The sequence below is a fragment of the Triticum aestivum genome, chromosome 4B, assembly GCF_018294505.1.
Source record: "Triticum aestivum cultivar Chinese Spring chromosome 4B, IWGSC CS RefSeq v2.1, whole genome shotgun sequence".
Taxonomy (NCBI): Eukaryota; Viridiplantae; Streptophyta; class Magnoliopsida; order Poales; family Poaceae; genus Triticum; species Triticum aestivum.
In genome coordinates this window covers 573846725-573866608 of record NC_057804.1, presented here as the reverse complement: position 1 = coordinate 573866608, position 19884 = coordinate 573846725, and positions in this window count along the sequence as shown.

Genomic DNA, 19884 nt, shown 5'->3' with positions numbered 1-19884 from the left:
CGTAGCAGGTTTTTAATCATACCTCTGCGACGGCGTCTCGGTCATGACTACCTTCCTTTTAAGCCGACCTGGCTTTGGTGCTCCTTGTTGACAAGTTGCCGCGGGTTCGGCACGGCGTTCCGATGGCCTTCCCTTTAAAATGCAATACATGTGCGGTGGGTAAGGCGCAAAGAAGGTATCCTTCTTGTAAATTGGGACTCTGGTTTTACTTACATGTGATTGAGGGAGTAGGCCAGGATAATCAGCTATGATGGCCACTAAGGCACCATCACAACTTAACTGATAAAATGTCCTGTCGACGAGCTCCACAAATATGTCCGGATCTTCTTCAAGTCCGCAGTTGATGGCCCGGTCGGGGTCCTCTGGCTGTGGACCTCCCTCATAGCTTTTCGCAGTTCCTGCTATGAATATATTTGTGATGAGGAATGCGGGAAATACTGGAATAAAAGGTAGCAGCTCACCTAGCTTGGGAGGTTGTACATGGAGAATGCATGCCGTGGTTTAATCCTGATGAACACCTCTTCTTCTCCTTTGTACAAATCGGACAGTATTTTCGCCAGAGCGGCGGCGAAGTCTGGACCTTTACGACCGCAGTGGGTGGCATCGTCTTCTATATTGAAGTGCCACATGGGTTTTCCCCGATACTAAAGTGGCTGTACCCCCCGCATTATACGTATTGACATAACCTCAATTATTGTAAGTCCTAATCTGGCCAGCGTTTTTATCCTATCCATCAGAAAAAGGACCTCTCTGTTGTCTTCCTCCTGGGTGCTCCGGGGGCACTAGCTGTGGCGTTTCTTCAACGGGGCATTTGCAAACTCAGGAAGGCCCATCCGAATAGGGTCTGGAAGGGGGACGTCCTCCATATAAAACCACTCCGAAGGCCACTCTTCGGATGTATTCTTCGGAGTACCGGACAGGTATCCGGTCCCAACGATGCGCCATATTTCGGTTCCGCCCACTTGATATATTGACCCCTCCTGAGTACGGGGTACGAGGCAGAATAGCCTCTTCCATAGCTCGAAATGAGCCTCGCAGCCCAGAAATAGCTCGCAAAAGGCAACGTAGCCGGCGATGTGTAAAATGGAGGCGCGGTGAAGTTATGTAGCTGGAGGCCATAGAACTCCAGGAGCCCACGGAGGAATGGATGGATTGAAAATCCAAGTCCCCTCGGCAAGAAAGGGACAAGGCATACCCGCTCCCCCTTTGACGGGTTGGGAAAAACTCTCCGCTTGCTCCCCGCCATTGTAGGTGGCTAGTCCGGCTCGGACGGGGACCATGTATGCAGGCGGGAGAAACCCCTGGGTCTGCAAATCTACCAATCGGCTGTGGCGAATGGGACACTTCTCCCAATCGCCTGGCTTAGTGCTACAGGAGCGAGAGGAGGAGCTGCGACGGCCGACCATGATGGACTGGTTTCTTCCGGGTGCGCTCTGGTGGATGCTCGCTAGGGGAGGATGGTGTGATTTGGATCCGAGGATCCCCGTCTCTTTAAATAGATGATTTACTTACATGGTCAGCATGGCAAATGTAAAAATGCCCCGACTTCTCGCATTTGCTCGACACGTGGAGATAGCCATTATTAAAGCACAGAAGCCGAGGAGTGCAACATTGATGGGAAACCGGACACTGCTCGTTAAAACGGGTACTCAGGGATTTTGGAGAAGAACCCGCCTTGCAATGTCGAAGACAGTCTACGCGCCGGACTCATCGTCATTGAAGCCTGGTTCAGGGGCTACTAAGGGAGTCCTTGATAAGGGGGTCCTCGGATAGCCGGACTATATACTTTGGCCGGACTATTGGACTATGAAGATACAAGATTGAAGACTTCGTCCCGTGTCCGGGTGGGACTCTCCTTTGCGTGGAAAGCAAGCTTGGTAATTCGGATATGTAGATCTCCTTCTCTGTAACCGACTCTGTGTAACCCTAGCCCCCTCTGGTGTCTATATAAACCGGAGGGTTTAGTCCGTAGGACAACAACAATCATAATCATAGGCTAGCTTCTAGGGTTTAGCCTCTACGATCTCGTGGTAGATCAACTCTTGTAATACTCATATCATCAAGATCAATCAAGCTGGAAGTAGGGTATTACCTCCATCGAGAGGGCCCGAACCAGGGTAAACATCGTGTCCCCCGGCTCCTGTTACCATTAGCCTTAGACACACATTTCAGGACCCCCTACCCGAGATCTGCCAGTTTTGACACCGACACTGGGTTGTCCAAGGGGACATGTTTTTGGAGCTCCAGAGATAGTTAATGAAACAACACCCTTGTAATCGAGATCTTGATACACAATAGTGAAAGCTAGCAGGAGTAGGATTTTACCTTACTAGAGGGGCCTGCTACCTCTTGAGCACTGCGTTGGTTTTCCCTTGAGGAGGAAAGGGTGATGCAGCAAAGTAGCGTAAGTATTTCCCTCAGTTTTGAGAACCAAGGTATCAATCCAGTAGGAGGCTCCATGCAAGTCCCTCATACATGCACAAACAAACAAGAACCTTGCAACCAACGCGATAAAGGGGTTGTCAATCCCTTCACGGCCACTTGCGAAAGTGAGATCTGATAGAGATAATAAGATAAGATAAATATTTTTGGTATTTTTATAATATAGATTGGAAAGTAAAGATTGCAAAATAAAGTAGATTGGAAACTTATATGATGGAAAATAGACCCAGGGGCCATAGGTTTCACTAGTGGCTTCTCTCAAGATAGCATATGTATTATGGTGGGTGAACTAATTACTGTCGAGCAATTGATAGGAAAGTGCATAGTTATGAGAATATCTAGGCATGATCATTTATATAGGCATCACGTCCGCAACAAGTAGACCGACTCCTGCCTGCATCTACTACTATTACTCCACACATCGACCGCTATCCAACATGCATCTAGAGTATTAAGTTCATAAGAACAGAGTAACGTATTAGGCTAGATGACATGATGTAGAGGTATAAACTCAAATAATATGATATAAACCCCATCTTTTTATCCTCGATGGCAACAATACAATACGTGCCTTACTGCCCCTGCTGTCACTGGGAAAGGACACCGCAAGATTGAACCCAAAGCTAAGCACTTCTCCCATTGCAAGAAAGATCAATCTAGTAGGCCAAACCAAACTGATAATTCAAAGAGACTTGCAAAGATAACCAATCATACATAAAAGAATTCAGAGGAGATTCAAATATTTCTCATAGATAAACTTGATCATAAACCCACAATTCATCGGATCTCGACAAACACACCGCAAAAAGAGTTACATCGAATAGATCTCCAAGAAGATCGAGCAGAACATTGTATAGAGATTCAAAGAGAGAGAAGAAGTCATCTAGCTAATACCTATGGACCCAAAGGTATGGACCCAAAGGTCTTTGGTAAAATACTCACAACTCATCGGAGAGGCGTTGGCGATGATGTAGAAGCCCTCCGTGATCGATTCCCCCTCCGGCGGAGCGCCGGAAAAGGCTCCAAGATGGGATCTCATGGGTACAAAAGGTTGCGGCGGTGGAAATAGGGTTTCGTGGTGCTCCTGGATGTTTTCAGGGTACGTATATATATAGGCGAAGGAGGTTGGTCAGGGGAGCCACGAGGGTCCCATGAGGGTGGGGGGCACGCCCACCCCCCTAGGACGCGCCCTCCTACCTCGTTGCTTCCTCGTGTGTTTCTTGACCTCCACTCGAAGTCTCCTGGACTGCGTTTGTTCCAAAAAGATCTGTCCCGAAGGTTTCATTCCGTTTGGACTCCGTTTGATATTCCTTTTCTTCGAAACACTGAAATAGGCAAAAAACAGCAATTCGGGTTGGGCCTCCGGTTAGTAGGTTGGTCCTAGGTATGATATAAAAGTGTATAGTAAAGCCCATAAACATCCAAAACGGGTAATATAATAGCATGGAACAATCAAAAATTATAGATACATTGGAGACGTATCAAGCATCCCCAAGCTTAATTCCCGCTCGTCCTCGAGTAGGTAAATGATAAAAACAGAATTTTTGATGTGGAATGCTACCTAGCATATTTCTCAATGTAATTTTCTTTATTGTGTTACGAATTTTCAGATCCAAATGATTCAAGATAAAAGTTCATATTAACATAAAAATAGTAATACTTCAAGCATACTAACAAGTACCCATGTCTTATCAAAATAACATAGCCAAAGAAAGCTTATCCCTACAAAATCATATAGTTAGGCTATGCTTCATTTTCATCACAGAAAATACTCCCAGCATGCACAACCCCGGTTTCAGCCAAGCAATTGGTTCATACTTTTTAATGCTCTTCAGCTTTTTCAACTCTCATGCAATACATGAGCGCAAGCCATGGACATAGCACTATATGTGGAATAGGATGGTGGTTGTGGAGAAGACAAAAAGGGAGAAGATAGTCTCACATCAACTAGGCGTATCAATGGGCTATGGAGATGCACATTAATAGATATCAATGTGAGTGAGTAGGGATTGCCATGCAACGGATACATTAGAGCTATAAATGTATGAAAGCTCAACAAAAGAAACTAAGTGGGTGTGCTTCCAACTTGCTTGCTCACGAAGACCAAGGGCATTTTGAGGAAGCCCAGCATTGGAATATACAAGCCAAGTTCTATAATGAAAAATTCCCACTGGTATATGAAAGTGAAAACATAGGAGACTCTATATCATGAAGTTCATGGTGCTACTTTGAAGCACGAGTGTGGAAAAAGGATAGTAACATTGTCCCTTCTCTCATTTTCTCTCATTTTTTGGTGGGCTTCTTTGGCCTCTTTTTTTATTTGGGCTTCTTTAGCCTCTTTTATTTTTCATAAAGTCCGAAGTCTCATCCCGACTTGTGGGGGAATCATAGTCTCCATCATCCTTTCCTCACTTGGGACAATGCTCTAATAATGAAGATCATCACACTTTTATTGATTTACAACTCAAGATTTACAACTCAATACTTAGATCAAAATCTGACTCTATGTGAATGCCTCCGGCTGTATACCGGGATATGCAATGAATCAAGAGTGACATGTATGAAAGAATTAAGAAGGTGGCCTTTCCACAAATTCAATGTCAACTACATGATCATGCAAAAGCAATATGACAATGATGGAGTGTGTCATAATAAATGGAACGGTGGAAAGTTGCATGGCAATATATCTCGGAATGGCTATGGAAATGCCATAATAGGTAGGTATGGTGGCTGTTTTGAGGAAGGTAAATGGTGGGTTTATGGTACCGACGAAAGTTGCGCGGCACAAGAGAGGCTAGCCATGGTGGAAGGGTGAGAGTGCGTATAATCCATGGACTCACATTAGTCATAAAGAACTCATATACTTATTGCAAAAGTTTATTAGCCCTTGAAGCAAAGTACTACTACGCATGCTTCTAGGGGAAAGGTTGGTAGGAGTTAACCATCGTGCGATCCCGACCTCCACACATAAGGAAGGCAATCAAAAGAACACCCCATGCAACAAATTTGTTACACAACTTTTATCATACGTGCATGCTATGGGACTTGCCAACTTTAACACAAGTATTTCTCAATTTCATAATTACCCAACTAGCATGACTCTAACATTACCACCTTTATATCTCAAAACAATTATCAAGCATCAAATTGATCATAGTATTAAATGCACTTTCTATGATAGTTTTAATTATACCCAACTTGGATACCCATCATATTAGGACTAATTTTATAACCATAGCAAATACCATGCTGTTCTAAAAGACTCTCAAACTAATATAAGTGAAGCATGAGAGATCAGTAATTTCTACAAAATAAAACCACCGCCGTGCTCTAAAAACATATAAGTGAAGCACTAGAGCAAAATTGTCTAGCTCAAGATATATAAGTGAAGCACATAGAGTATTCTAATAAATTCTGAATCATGTGTGTCTCTCCCAAAAGGTGTGTACAACAAGGATGATTGTGGTAAACTAAAAAGCAAAGACTCAAATCTTACAAGACGCTCCAAACAAAACACATATCATGTGGTGAATAAAAATATAGCTCCAAGTAAAGTTATTGATAGACGAAGATGAAAGAGGGGATGCCTTCCGGGGCTTCTGAAAGGATCGAGATGGACCTAGAGGGGGGTGAATAGGTACAACTACAAATATTAATTATTACTTAGCAATTTTAGGCAATAGTGCGGAATATGAAGGTGAGCCTAACAATTGCAAGTGAGTACTAAATACTAAGCAAGTAGCCCAAGCACATAAGTAAGCAAGCACAATATGATGTAAGTAAGTGCGAAGAGACAAGTAACCACAAGTAGAGAGTTAGGGTTAGGAATAACCGCAACTCCGGGAGACGAGGATGTATGCCGATGTTCACTTCCTTGGAGGGAAGCTAGTCACCGTTAGAGAGGTGGATGTTACCACGAAGGCACACCAACACCACGAAGGCTCACCCTGTTCTCCCTTTGAGACAACACCACGGAGGCGTTTCTCAACCACTAGTGGTAGACCTTGGGGTGATCTCCAAACCGTTACAAACTTTCCGGGGGTAATCACAAAGGTTGATTCCTCTCCGAAAGACTCCTACCGCCTAGGAGTCTCCAACCTCCAAGAGTAATAAGAATGTTGGAAAAAGCTCAAGACTTGCTCAAATCACAAATTCCTTTGGTGCAAAGAAGGGGAAGGAGTGGATCTATCACTTGATTGGAGAACTTCTCTCAAATGCTCCTAGAACACTTGGGAATCTAGGATTTGGTGTAGGGGATTGAGAGAGAGAGTGAGGAGTGTTCTTGGCAAGCAAAAAAGTGAATGGTCAACCTTATCCCGTGGAAGGGAAAGGTATATATATATAGTGGGTGTGGAAAGGTGACTGTTTGGGACACATAAGTGCACAGGATAGGTCGGACGTCCGGAGAACATGGACGTCCGGTGGCACAAATAAGTCCGGATGTCCGACAGTCATCGGACGTCCGGCCACTGTGAATATGTGAGCCACGAACCAGTACATAGGACACGGACATCCGAGACGGGCCAGACATCCGGAGCCCGGACGACCGGAGAGTTCAGAAATCCGTAAATACGGTTCTGTTGTGAAAGTAACGGACGTCCGAGACCTGCCGGACGACCGAAGGTCGGACGTCTGGAGAGTTCCGGAAATCCGCAAATATCATTCTATAAAGGAACACCGGACGACCGGAGGGAGCCAGACGTCCAGACAGCTGAGAGGGACCGGACGTCCGTAGAGCACCGGACGTCCGGAGACAAAGAATAGGAGCTGTGGATTTTGAGCAACTCTTTCACTAGATCCAATGATCCCCTCTTAATAGTGGGGGATCCCTATACTTCAGAACAATCCATAAACAAAGTAAATGTCTTGTATCTCCATTCTTGAGTTATATGCTTTTTGTCCCTAGTCATGATCCATACACACGGCCTTTCAGACATAATCCTGAGATATACTTGATAAACATGATTAGTTCCTAGCATACGTGTTGTCATCAACATCAAAATATGATTAAGGGCATGATTGCACTTTCAATCTCCCCCTTTTTGGTAGTTGATGACAACACATATGCACACTCATAAAAACAATAGTAATCGAAAGTATTTGTTGTGGAGCTCAATAATCAAGAATGAACAAAGAGTGAGCTCCCCTCAATATGATACCATAGATACTAAACATGAAGAGGGCTCCCCCTCAAAGTGATACCAATACACAAGATAATTAAGAATTAAACTCCATATAGATTCATCACATATAGATTCACCAAATCTCAGTCTCGACAAACTCATAACATAAGTGCAATATAAGCTAAACCACAATCATAGCAATAAGTTCGATTACACATTGAACAAGCTAATATCATAATGACCTAGAAAAGCATGCATATAATGCCTACTCCCCCTTGGCATCAAATATCCAAAAATAAAGAAAGGGGGAAACATAATAGCATCAGAGATCATGTTCATCATCATCATGAGCACCACTGCCACCAGGCTTGTCGAAGAAATCAGCCCACTCAGGACCCGAGGGGAAACCAAAGTCAGAAGGGGGCTCTTCAGGAAGACGCTCAACATCACTCACATCATACACTCCGGAGTCTCTCAAATGAGCCTTCAGAGCATTCTTGGAAGTTACCATGCGAGTAACAACATCGTGATGTTGGGAGCAATGAAAGGTGAACATCTTCATCATGGCAGAGTGAGCCTTCCCAAGAAAACGAGCAATGCGCCCAAAAGGTGCAGAACCGGAAGGAGAACGGGCCGCATGAGAAGGAACACTAGCTGAGGTGCGACGAGCAGGAGCAGTAGGAGGAGGAACATGATCAGCCACCATGTGAGCTGGAATGACCCATCGCTCATGCACGTGAGTGCGGACAATGGGAAAAGAAGCTACGCTCTCGATAAAAGCCTGAAGAAAGGGGGCATGAGGAAAAGCCCTCTTGTGCTGGAAGCTAGCGAGGCGGATATCATGCCATAGAAAGTGTGGAACATTTATCTTCACTTTGGGAGATGCAAAGAGGCGATGCATGAGATCAATGCAATAGTTGCTGCAAGAGCCTTTGTCACCCATCTTGGGATAGATGGTGCGGATGACACACTGATAGATGATGTTGAAAGGGAAGCGCCAAATGGAGACTTGGTTCAGACCCTTTTGTTTTTCAATGTCAGACAAAGTTGATATAGGTTTAAGAAGATCCGCACAGACCTCAATGCCCTTGGGCCTATGGTTGGGATCATCCTTGTGGATTTTGAACCCGGTGTCAGGAAATCCAAGGGCAGTGACAAATTGAGAATAAGATGCTGGGAGTGCAATGTCTGAGGTCATCCAAGTGACAGTGTTATCTGGACCAAAATAACATGTGGCATAGAATTGATGAATGGTAGCTTGGTTGAAGTCGTGTTGAAATGCAAATGGAGCAGCTAGATTAGATGACTCAATGAGCTCAATAGCTCCTGGATATTTATCTGGATGAGTGTGAATAAGCTCTAGATCAATGCAGACATGGAGTGACAAGCCTTTAGGAATGACAATAGTGGTTAAGATGTCAACTTGGACATTAGTGATAAAACGACTATCCTAAGAATCCCTAACGACAGTAAACTGATCAACTTCGCAATGCAATTTAAGATAAGAAGCGATGGGAACCTCATTGAAATGATTAATATGGCGGCCGAGTGGTAATGGAGGCTCAAGTGAGATATGACGAGAATCACTGTGGGGTTGCACCGGAGGAGGAGGAGGCTGGAAGGTTGGACGACAAGTGCCCGGCTTGGGTGCAGAAATGCGAACACCAACAAACGGGGCCGGTTCCACCTCCTCAAGTTCATCCTCAAAGTCAGACCCCTCCAAGGAGGAGTCGCTAGACGAGCTGGGAGGACAGGCGGCATGCTTTCGAGGATGAGCCTGCTCCTGGGAGTCATCGGAGCCACCACGACGATACGCACAAGCCGGCCCACCGGTGACTTGCTTGCAAGCGGAGTGCTTGGTCTTAGGCATCATGACCTAGGGGAGAAGGAAGACTCAAATCAATACCCCACCATAGATTGAGGAATCGATGCATGAGGGAGAAAGGATATGGCCTACCTTGAAGTGAGGAACACAGAGGAAACTGGCGACCGGAACAAATCAGGCAACAGGCTGAGTGTGGCCTCCAGGGCTTGAGCGAAGACCGAGGTGGATAGAGGAACCGCGGCGAGGAACGAGGCGATGTAGCGGATCCCGAGCAGAGAGGAGCCCCGGCGAGGGGCACGGCAGCGTGTGGCTGCGGCGAGAAGCCACGGGACTGGAGCGGCGGTGCTGGGGAATAGTGAAGAAGTGGATGAGGGGAGCAGTTCTGCTAACCTACCCCGCACTATATATAGTAGCCGGTGAAAACGACCGGACGACCGGAGCCTACGGACGACCGAAGTCGAATAAAGGTCCGGACGACCGGGAGGGCACGGACGACCGGCGACTGAGCCAGGAAAAGGAAGTATGACAGAGATGTTTTTACGGATGACTGGGAGCCCTCGGATGTCCGGCGCCAAGGCCAGGGAAGGAGACTAGAAAGTATTTTACGGACGTCCGGATAGGCCGGACGACCGGGCTGAGTTCAACAGAGAAGAATTTACGGACATCCGGAGGTCTACGGACGTCCGGAGGTCTACGGACGTCCAACGTTGGAGAAAAGCCCGGACGTCTGGTAAGCCTCGGACGTCCGACGCCAGAATTGAAGAGAGGTCAAGGTGCAAGTGTATGTGCTGCTGATCATGATGAGGAGATAATGATTACCGTCCATAGTAAGAATTTCTTATTAAGTAACTAGTACCCTATCCCAATCAATAATAACCATATAGCACTCCAATATTGTTCTAATGATATGAGTGGTGGCTACTACCACCATGTATGAGTAGACGTGACATGACACGGAAAGATTTGAACTTTGAGTGCATAATCACTACTCCATCATGGAAAGCACCATATTTAGATGTTATGGTAGCTTTGAGAGTGTTTGTTCTTTTTATGCATTTCATAGGATGAGGATACTCATGAGTTGAGTGTCTCCTCCTACATATATGCCTACATCAAGACAAGACATTAATTTCATGCATGAATGGGTACTAGATTTCACATATCATTGTCAAGCTCCAAGATATCAAGTTCACGTCTAAGCCGACAAAACCTTGCTTCATCCAATGGTTTGGTGAAAATATCTACCAGTTGCAAATCTGTACCAATGTGATCAATGTGAATATCACCCTTTTCAACATGATCTCTCAAGAAGTGATACCTAATATCAATGTGCTTGGTGCGGAGATGGTCCTTGGGGTTCTCAGCAATATTGATGGCACTTTCATTATCACATAGAAGAGGCACATGTCTATAGGTGATACCGTAATCCTTCAAAGTTTGCCTCATCCATAACAACTGAGTTGCACAACTGGCGGCAGCAATGTATTCAGCTTCTGCGGTAGAGAGAGCAATACAATTTCGTTTCTTCGAGGACCAACTTAACAAGGATCGTCCAAGAAACTGACACGCACCGGATGTGGAATTATGATCCACTTTGTCTCCAGCCTAATCCGCATCTGTGTACCCAATGAGATCAAACCTAGCATCCTTGGAGTACTAGAGGCACAACTTTGGGGTGTGAACAAGGTATCTAAGAATATGCTTAACAGCCTTATGATGACTTTCCATAGGGAAAGCTTGAAATCTAGCACACATGCATACACTGAACATGATGTCTGGTCTAGATGCACAAAGATAAAGCAGTGAACCAATCATAGAGCGGTAAGTAGATGGGTCGAAAGGAGTACCATTTGTGTCTTCAATGAGAGCAATTTTGGTTGGCATGGGTGTCTTGCATGGACTAGCATCAGACATGCCAAACATCTCTAGGATATCCTTGAGGTACTTTGCTTGAGATAAGAAAATTCCTTCTTGAAATTGTTGAATTTGAAATCCGAGAAAGAACTTCAAATCCGCATTGAGTGACATTTCAAAATGCTTGGTCATTGAAGCCGAAAAATTCTTGCACAAATGAATGTTAGGAGAACCAAAAATGATGTCATCTACATAGATTTGGCATAGGATCAGATCACCCTTGTCCCTCTTAGTAAAAAGAGTGGGATCGATCACCCCTCTCACAAAACCATCATCGAGTAAAAACTTCTTCAAATGATCATACCAAGCACGAGGTGCTTGTTTGAGGCCATACAAAGCCTTATGAAGTTTATACACATAGTCTTTGTGAAAGGGATCAACGACCCCGGGTGGTTGTGACACATATACTTCTTCTTGTAGAGGACCGTTAAGAAAAGCACTCTTCACATCCATTTGATGTAATGTAAAACCATTGAAAGCGGCATAAGCAAGTAAGATGCGAATGGATTCAAGACGGGCAACGGGGGCAAAGGTCTCACCAAAGTCCAAACCTTCAACTTGTGAGTACCCTTGTGCCACTAACCTTGCCTTGTTGCGGATGATTACACCATTTTCATCTTGCTTGTTCTTGAAAATCCATTTCATTCCAATGACATTGTGCTCGGTAAATGGCCTCTTGACTAATGACCACACTGTCACGCCCAATATGTGATACTATCCTAAAGAGACTCGAAGGTCCCACCAAGGATAGAACCACATATTGGAACGCTTTTGCAAGGTGGATATCATTACATCAACATTACATAATAAATGGGGATACATACATAAGGCACAAACGCCCCAAGAATACAACATCGCAATACATAAGAGCATCATCCGACTATGGATGAAACACAAACAGAAAGTTAAACGACATCCACCCTGGTAGCCCAGGCTGTCGACCTGCAACCTATCCCCTGATCACAGAAGAAGCAGAAGAAGAACTCCAAAACAAGCAAACATCGCTCTCGCGTCATGATCATCGCATAACCTGTACCTGCAACTGTTGTTGTAGTAATCTATGAGCCACGAGGACTCAGCAATCCCATTACCATGGGTATCAAGACTAGCAAAGCTTAATGGGAAAGGAAGGAGGTAAAGTGGTGAGGTTGCAGCAGCGACTAAGCATATATGGTGGCTAACATACGCAAATCAGAGCGAGAAGAGAGCAAGCGGAACGGTCGTGAAGCTAGCAATGATCAAGAAGTGATCCTGAACTCATGCTTACGTCAAACATAACCCAAAACCGTGTTCACTTCCCGGGCTCCACCGAGAAGAGACCATCACGGCTACACACGCGGTTGATGCCTTTTAAATCAGCTCAGGTGTCAAGCTATCTACAACCGTACATTAACAAATTCCCATCTGCCACATAACCGCGGGCACGGCTTTTGAAAGTTTATACCCTGCAGGGGTGTCCCAACTTAGCCCATGATAAGCTCTCACGATCAAGGAAGGATATTCCTTCTCCCAGGAAGACCCGATCAGACTCGGAATCCCGGTTTACAAGACATTTCGACAATGGTAAAACAAGACCAGCAAGACCGCCCGATGCACCGACAATCCCGATAGGAGCTGCACATATCTCGTTCTCAGGGCAACACCGGATGAGCAATCTGTACAACTAAAACCAGACCTCAAGTTTCCCTAAGGGGGCGCTGCAAAGGGCTCTAGTTCGGACCAGCACTTAGAGAAGCACTGGCCCGGGGGGGGGGGGCTGAATAAAGATGACCCTCGGGTTAATTACTCCCAAGGGAAATGTAGGTGGTGGTGAGGCAAATGGTAAAACCAAGGTTGGGCCTTGCTGGAGGAGTTTTATTCAAAGCGAACTGTCAAGGGGGGTCCCATATATCACCCAACCACGTAAGAACGCAAACTCCGGGAACATAACACCGGTATGACCGAAACTAGGGCGGCAAGAGTGGAACAAAACACCAGGCATAAGGCCGAGCCTTCCACCCTTTACCAAGTATGTAGATGCATTAATTAAATAAGAGATATTGTGATATCCCAACATAATCCTGTCCACCATCGAGCAATCTTCAACTTCACCTGCAACTAACAACGCTATAAGAGGAGCTGAGCAAAGCGGTAACATATCCAAGCAACGGTTTGCTAGGAATGGTGAAAAAGGTTAGAGGCTGACATGGCAATTTGGGAGGCTTGAGGAACAAGTGATAGGTAGCGCAGCATAGCGACAGAACGAAGCAACTAGCATAGCAATGATAGTAGTGAGATCCAGGGTAGCGGTCATCTTGCCTGAAATCCCGCTATGAAGGAGATCGAGTCCATGAAGAAGATGAAGCCACGAAGACAAACCAAGCGTACACGAACGAATTCTCACGATCGCAATGAAACGGGAACTATCGAGAAGAAGCAGACAACATGGTAAACACACCACACATGAACAAGACATGATGCACAACAAGCATGATGCATGACAAGGCTACATAAAGCTACTCATGGCAAGAGATGATGCAAACAAGAGCAACACAACAAGGCAAGTTTAAATGAGGCCGGGAACAACATATAACAATTCCGGTAAGTCCTCATATGCAAGTTTCGAAATTGGTCCAGATCTGAATAAACCTTATGTTCAAGTTGTTAAACAGCAAGTTAAGATGCACCAAGATGATCTACATGAGATTCTAGTCAAGTTACATATAAAGTTCATTTAATCCGGAGCTACGGCCTAGAAGATATGAGCAAAACAAGATAAACATGGCATTGATGCAAAATGCATACAAACATCAAGCAAACACTCTCAAAACATGGATGCAACATGATAATATGAAACTTCATGCAAAATCAAGCAAGTTTCATATAGAGCACACTCAAAACGGAGCAACGGTGCATCACATACACTCCAAACAAAATATAATAACAATCTGTCCAAAACAGCAACTAGGCATATTGCAAGCATCAAAAAAACATGCTACAACATATCAACATAAGAATAAAAGGCATGGACATGATGTACAGCTAAAGCATGACAAAACATGAACATTGATCTATATCCAGAAATCACTAGAACATGCTCCAAAACACATGGCAAGATTGCAAATAGTAACAGTTTTGGACTTGGCAAAAATAACATCAGGTTGCAATGTTTAGAGCTATCAAACAAGATGCTACAGGAACTTATCATGGCAAACAAGGGCATGGCATGATACTACTAAATGCATAGACCAAAAGTCCTTTACTAACTATGAGCCAAAAAGGATCAGAAGATATGATGGCACCCATGTAAACATGGCAAGTTATATGACAGATTTATAAACGGCAGGAACAGCGATAAGTAGGCATGTTGGTGAGCTTATACCACTCACCACAGAACAATACATGGCATGAAAAGGTACCCAACAGTAAGAACACATGTTTACGAAGCTAAACATGGCAAGAGCAAGTTCATAGGGTGGATGGATCACTAGCAAAACACAAGGCAAAACTGAACTTAATGTTAACAGGCTGACAACAACATTATTTAGCAATTTGAGAGCAAGATTACAACAATCTACAGAAAGCTATAAATGCAACCAGGGGCATGGATGGATAGAGCATGACATGTATAACAAAACATCCTTAGTGAACATCTCCAGATTATGCATAGAATGACTTGTAGCAGCAGGTTTACATAGGATCACAAAATAACAGATTCAGCCTAGCAAAACAGCAACAACAAGTACCCTACTTAACAAGCTTGATGCACTCACTATAAGACTCACAAAAATACATGGATTGCACTTCTGTAAATATGACATAACATAGTTCAAAACACATGTAGAGCGCATGGTCATAGGATGCACAGATTAAATGCAACAAAAATAACAAATCACCAAGTTATAACAATTTCAGTAGATTAACATCATATAGCACTCTTGCAACAGTTATCCAGGCATCAAGATGCACTCAAATGAACATGACACAATGGAATGAAATGTAGAGCATCTCATGACAAACATTTTGGCATATTACACGCACGAAACGGAGCAGTATGCATGGAGTTATGATGCAACTAACATGGCATGAAAATGCTGAAGATCCAGGGACTTAGCAGTTTTTCGGAAAAAAATGGACGCGCGCAAGATAGATAAAATCGCACGGTGCGGAATTTAGGAGGGGGTGGCTCACCATGGGCTTGGCTCAGTCGGGGAAGAGGCTAGAGGCGGATCGGCCGGTGCTGGGCCTGGGAGGCCAAGGCCCATGCGGTGACCCACGCGGGCAAGAGGGCTCGTCCCCCCCCCCCCCCACACGAGACCGAGCGAGGCCATGGCATGGTCGGCGGCAGCTTGCAGCCGGCGGGGCGAGGGAGGTCCGGCGCGACGCGGATCAAGGCGTATCCGGGCATGGGGCCTCCAGATCCGGCCGTGGTGGTGGGAGGCGGCAGCCGTCAGAGATCCAGGGTGGCGGCGGCGATCCCTGCGGGGAGAAGAGAGAGTGAGAGCGAGGTGAGAGGGGGATCGGGCCAGAGGAGGGAGAAGAGACGAAGGAGGGAGAGACGGGCTCGACGACCTGGGTCCTGGGGCGACTGAAGGAGGTTACCGGCGCTGAGGTGAGCGGCGGCGGGATCGGGCGGCGCTGGGGAAGAGGAGCTCAGCTCCTCCGAAACAGATCGGGGCGAGGGGGCAGGAGGCAACGCGGTCGGGCCCCGATGGGCTCGCGCAGGCCGCGTGCAGGCTCGGGCGGGCCGCGGCTTGCTGAGGCGCTGGGGCGCGAGGTGGCGCTGCGGGATTGGCCGGGGTGACGCTGCGGGGTGAGGTGGCGCGCGCTGGTTGGTCCGGGCACGATGGCGGCGGCGGCTAGCCATAGGGGTGGCAACAAGTGGCGAGGCAGGGGTGATGGGGAGCGGATTATGAGGAGGGGGAAGGCTAGAGGTAGGTGGAGGGGTTAGGCTGCCCAAAATGAACAAGGGGTGTCCATATATAGCAAAATTGCTAGGGTTTGGGGGTTAGGAGGGGTTTTCGAGCCGTAGGATCACGATCGTGCGGCTACGGACAGAGGAGGGACTAGGTGGGCAGTGAAGAGAGGCCTCGGGCTGAGAAGAGAGAAGAGAAGTGAGCCCCGGCGACTGTTCCGGAGACCGAAACGTCCGGCGAAAATACCAGCAACGGTGCCGCTATAAGTTTAATGGTTGGGCTATCAAACGAGCTCCAAATGCGACGAAACTTGACAGGCGCTCTGTCTACACTATAATAAGACCGCATGCCAAGCTCCAACCCATTCCGAGAACATTTTTCAGCCACTCACGCAACGAGGTAGAAAGGGGCGCCGGAGGACATAAGAGTGCCGGATCGCAAAACGGACAACGGGGAAAATGCTCGGATGCATGAGACGAACCCGTATGCAAAATGAGATGCACATGATGACATGGAAAAATGCAACACACAAGCAAATGGCATGGAAACGACGGCTAATAACTGGCAGACAGCTGGCGCATCGAATCCGGGGCGTTACAACACTCCTCCACTAACAAGAGATCTCGTCCCGAGATCTTAGGACCAAGACGGAAGAGGAAAAGGAAGAGGTGAAGTCAGAACACAAGAGAGAAGAAGCAAAGAATCGAGAGCACTCGAGAAGAAGAGAGGAACGATGGGAATGACGAGAATCGAGAGCTCACGGAATCAGATAGGCTATGAAAGCACTCCGGTTAGAACAAGAGAGAAAAGGAATTAGAATGGAAGAATTTAGGCAGCACTCCGGCTGAAAATGGAAGGATTATAACATGAACTTCACAAGATGGGATGACACTTGACGAGACGAACAATGCAACGCCTCCGGACGAATTGGAAGGATTGAATGAAAAGAACTTAGAAGGAAGGGTTGAACGGAATTGTTGAGAAAATCAACAACGAAAGAATAAGCTTGTTGTCGACTTATAGGTAACATCTCAAAAATTATGAGGTGCTAACCGACCACAAACGGAAATGATTGTATAGCTTAGAAGAGCGAAGAAATGCAAAACTCCACTTCGAAAGAATTCGAAGAATTAATTGCACTTCGAGACGCAAGAAGAAAAGATACTTGAACTCCACCAACAAAATCTTGATGAAAACTTGAAGAATGAATTAAATCATGAAGAACCACCATGAAGAACTCCGGTGACAAAAGGGATGATGAGATAGAATGAAGGATGAGAGAATAAGATTAGACTTGCGATGATTTAGATGGCGGTTCCGAGGAAATGGCTGAGGAAATTTAAACTCCGGAAAAGAAAAGATGAAACACTTGAAACTAGAATTTATTCATCGAGAACAAACTCTGAAGAAAAGGGATTACTAGACGATAATGAAATAAGAATAAGAATTACGTTATGCTTATCCTCATCCAATTAAATTGTTGACAAGAAATGGATTTTGCATACTACTTATTCTTCTTGAAAAGGATTGAGAAGTGACATATTGCAAACTTGAGAAGGTCTTCATGAACCACCGGTAGGATTGAAAAGAATGAAAGGATTAAAATGATAATCAAGCAAAAATAATTTTGAACGAACCACTGTAGGAATTCGAAAATGACTGATGAAAAGAGAATGAATCACCGAGAAGAATTAGAAGAACCAAAAAACTAGAGGGGATTTAGATGCAAAATAACAAAGAGATCATGAGCTGATTAAAGAACACTTGAACGAAGCACCGGGATAATTGGATAACGGTAGCTGTATTGTGAGGACGAAGAATTCTTCTGGAATGATGGCCTCCGGTGAAAAGAAACAGGAAAAACAACTTCTGATATGCTCCGGATGGGTAAGAAAAGAATATCTGACAAACGGAATAATTTGAGAGGATAAAATGAAGCTAGGACCACGAAACTTCGAGAGAATGCACAAGATTGAGAGGAAAACTCTTCTTCGGTCTTCAAATGACGACTAGAAACACCACCAAAATTGTTAAGGCACTCCGGGGGAACGAAAAGAGAAGAGGTTGAGCCAACCATGAAAAGAATTAGAAAGCGAACTTGGAGAAGGCATGTGACTGATGGAATCCATTCTTACGTCACACTTGAAAAGAATTTGAGAATAACTCCGGGATAATTAGAAGAGTCAGGTAAGATCCTGGGAAAAGACCTATGGGTTAGGGCCCACTAGAGAGAAAAACACCGTTGAAAAGGATTTTTGAAGATATAGATGATGCACCGGAACAATTGAAATATTTGAATGAGGTGACAACCTCGAATTAATTCGAACACAGACAAATCTCCTGAGATGTCTTGAACACTCCGGAAGGATAAACTGGTGAGAGGCGAACGATCAAGGAAAACACTTGAGCCGAGGGAAAGAATATAATCACTACCAAAAAATGGAATTGAATCCACCGGAGAAGAAAAAGAGATGAAGAATGTCCACCGAGACGAGAATTCACCGGTTGAAACAATTGAGGGGAGACTGAAAAGGCTTTGCCCGAATGAAATTGATGGTCGAAAGAGACTCAGACTCCAGGAAGAAGAGGGTGGGAGGGTGGGAAAACAAAGGCAACTTGGAAGGGGGGGACCGACGAACAACTTGAAGAGAAAACACCGGTTGAAATCATTGAGGAAAGAAAGCAAAGACTTCGCACGAGTAGGATGGATACTCGATTACGGACTCCGGTTCCAAGATGAAAAAGGATGGGCGGGTGGGAAAAGAAGACAACTGAGGATTGAACTTAAAGATGAAGAGGCCCGAGTCAACTCGACGAGAAATGCACCGGATGAAAAGAGAAGAGAACCAACGACCGGAAAACCAATTGCGTGATCCTAAAGAAAAATTTGAAGGGGAAGAGGGGTAAGTCAAAACACCTACGTCAAGATTTCTCACCAGAGCAACAAGGGGACTGAGGAGTAAAAAGAATTCCTACTCTCCGATATAACTAGACTCCAAAATAGTTTTCCTTCTAGACTCAACAACGGCCAAACTACACGATCAAACAAGGGGGCTCCTAGGGTCGGTCGAGGCTCTGATACCAACTTGTCACGCCCAATATGCGATACTATCCTAAAGAGACTCGAAGTTCCCACCAAGGATAGAACCGCATATTGGAACGCTTTTGCAAGGTGGATATCATTACATCAACATTACATAATAGATGGAGATACATACATAAGGCACAAACGCCCCAAGAATACAACATCACAATACATAAGAGCATCATCCGACTACGGATGAAACAGAAACAGAAACTCAAACGACATCCACCCTGCTAGCCCAGGCTGCCGACCTGGAACCTATCCCCTGATCGAAGAAGAAGAGAAGAAGAACTCCAAAACAAGCAAACATCGCTCTCGCGTCATGATCATCGCATAACCTGTACCTGCAACTGTTGTTGTAGTAATCTGTGAGCCACAAGGACTCAGTAATCCCATTACCATGGGTATCAAGACTAGCGAAGCTTAATGGGAAAGGAAGGATGTAAGGTGGTGAGGTTGCAACAGCGACTAAGCATATATGGTGGCTAACGTACGCAAATCAGAGCGAGAAGAGAGCAAGCGGAACGGTCTTGAAGCTAGCAATGATCAAGAAGTGATCTTGAACTCCTGCTTATGTCAAACATAACCCAAAACCGTGTT